The sequence below is a fragment of the Octopus bimaculoides genome, chromosome 14 (assembly GCF_001194135.2).
Source record: "Octopus bimaculoides isolate UCB-OBI-ISO-001 chromosome 14, ASM119413v2, whole genome shotgun sequence".
Taxonomy (NCBI): domain Eukaryota; kingdom Metazoa; phylum Mollusca; class Cephalopoda; order Octopoda; family Octopodidae; genus Octopus; species Octopus bimaculoides.
The window spans coordinates 40,706,261-40,708,526 of NC_068994.1; the positions used below are offsets into that span (position 1 = coordinate 40,706,261).

At 32.5% G+C, this 2,266-nt stretch overlaps 1 protein-coding gene across 2 annotated transcripts in view; it reads right to left on the minus strand.

The window, feature by feature from the left end:
- LOC106872390 (putative protocadherin beta-18) overlaps positions 1–2,266 on the minus strand; it is a 235,864-nt gene that overhangs the window by 11,692 nt on the left and 221,906 nt on the right. The gene's annotated exons all lie outside the window — the stretch shown is intronic.

Sequence of the window (2,266 nt, forward strand, 5' to 3'; positions counted from 1 at the left end):
ACACACACACACACACACACACACACACACACACACACACACACACACACACACACACAAATAACCATACATATACACAAACACAGGTATATCTTATCAGCAATTTATCTGTAAAATATTTATATGAGCCACAGTTACCAGCATTAAGATAGAATCTTCTAGAAAAAAATCACCCAAGTTAAAAGAAAAAAAAAACAATAGCTATTATTGCTATTAAAACAGAAAAACACTATCTCTGTCAGTATTGTTTACAGGAGAGGCATGTTATCAATATTGCTAGAGTTTATTCCTCATTTACCAGGTGCATAGCAGACAAATATCGTTTCAAGTGGTTTAAAATACTGTGGCAGTCAAATGACTAAAGGCCAGTGTGTATTAAAAAGTATTACTTCAAATATACCTTATAAATATTGGTTTCACATTTTGGTGCAAGGAGAGCAATTTCAAAGGGGTGGGTTGGTCAATTACATCGACCCCAGTGATCAACTGGTATTTATGTTATCAACTCCAAAGTTGACCTTGGTGGAATGTGAAATCAGGATGCAAAGATGGATGAAATGTCACTAAGCATTTTGCCTGGCATGCCAACGATTCTGACAGCTCATTACCTCAATATGCCATATAAATATAACCTTCATTCCTTTTAAATTAATATGGCAAGACTGTGTTCATTTATATGTAACTATTATCAATATATCCTGAAAGGAAGCAAGCTGGCAGAATCATTAGCATCCCAGTCAAAATGCTTAATGACATTTTGTCCATCTTTATGTTTTGTGTTCAAATTCTACCGAGGTCAACTTTGCTTTTCATCCTTTCAGGGTTGATAAAATAAGTACCAGTTGAGCATTGGGTTTGATGTAATTGACTAACCCCTTTCCCTGAAATTGCTGGCCTTGTGCCAAAATTTGAAACAAGTATATTCTGAAAGGTGTTGGGCAGCCTGAATCATTAACACACTGGACAGAATGCATAACAGTATTTTTATGGCTTTATGTTCACAGTTGAAATGCCACCAAAGTTTACTTTACCATTCATCCTTTTGGGGTTGATAAAATAAGTACCAGTAGGCACTGATGTAATCAACTTACCTACCCAAAAAATTGTTAGCTTGGTGATAAATTTGAAGCAATTATTAATATATTCTGTATTTGATTATTCTAAGTCAGACCAACTGAAGTGAATATTCTTTGATGAGAAGACCTAAAGTGATTGAAACATATATGTTAACTTGCCCCCAAATTTTTATTTTTTAAGCAAAATTCAATGATGAAGAAGATGATGATGATGTTGATGTTGATAAGGATGATGACAATAGCAATGATGATTTGACTTATATTCAACATGACATTAAAGAAAAATGTGTAATAAACATTAAATAAGGAGATGACTCAGTACCATCCTAGTAGTGGCATTCCAGGTTATGTAACAGAGAAATTTTATGTGAACATGCCACATGGGAAAGTTTTCCAATTATTGACTTGTGAATCATTGGTATAGATAATATCAAAAGAAGTTTGCAATTCTTATTAAAAAAAAGGTATAATACAGTAATATATTGTTATTATTGTTGCTGTTGTTGTTGAGCCTCTGCTCGGTCATATTATCAAAGACCTTTTAACTATAACCTCAGGTAAGACATAGGATTAGATATTTTCTGTTATCATCTCATCTTGTATTTTCAGGATTGCATGTTCTAATGTGTCCTTTTATTATAAGAAGGTAGAGTGTGACTTGATGGAGATGTGGCTACTATGTCTAGCAAGCCTAGCAATCAAAAAGAGGCTTTCACTATGGTTCAAAATATATCCCTATTACATGCATTACAGGTATTCTTGAAACTTAATTGTATATAGAAAATAACTTCAACAGAAGTGATTAGTATATATATATATATATACATATATATACAAGAATATACAAGAATAAGGGCAGGGAATCGTCAATTAATAATAGAATTAATAATTAGCAATTTTGCCAAGTAGTTCAGTATGAAAAAACCTTTATCGGTAAAACCATTTATTTGGAATAGAGAAATTTTCATTCTCTTAACCATGAAACGATCGTATCCAATTAACTAAAGACTTGTTTTGTTTATGCTTTTCCCTCCGGTTTTTTGTTCTATGTGTGCCATAAATATCGCCATCCGTTTAGAGAAAAATTTGTAGTTTAGAATCAGTAGTTCTTTGACTGCTATTTCTAAATTTTCAGTATGTTGGAGAAGCAACTCAATGCTAATCCCTGTATATTTATGATTATTATGATA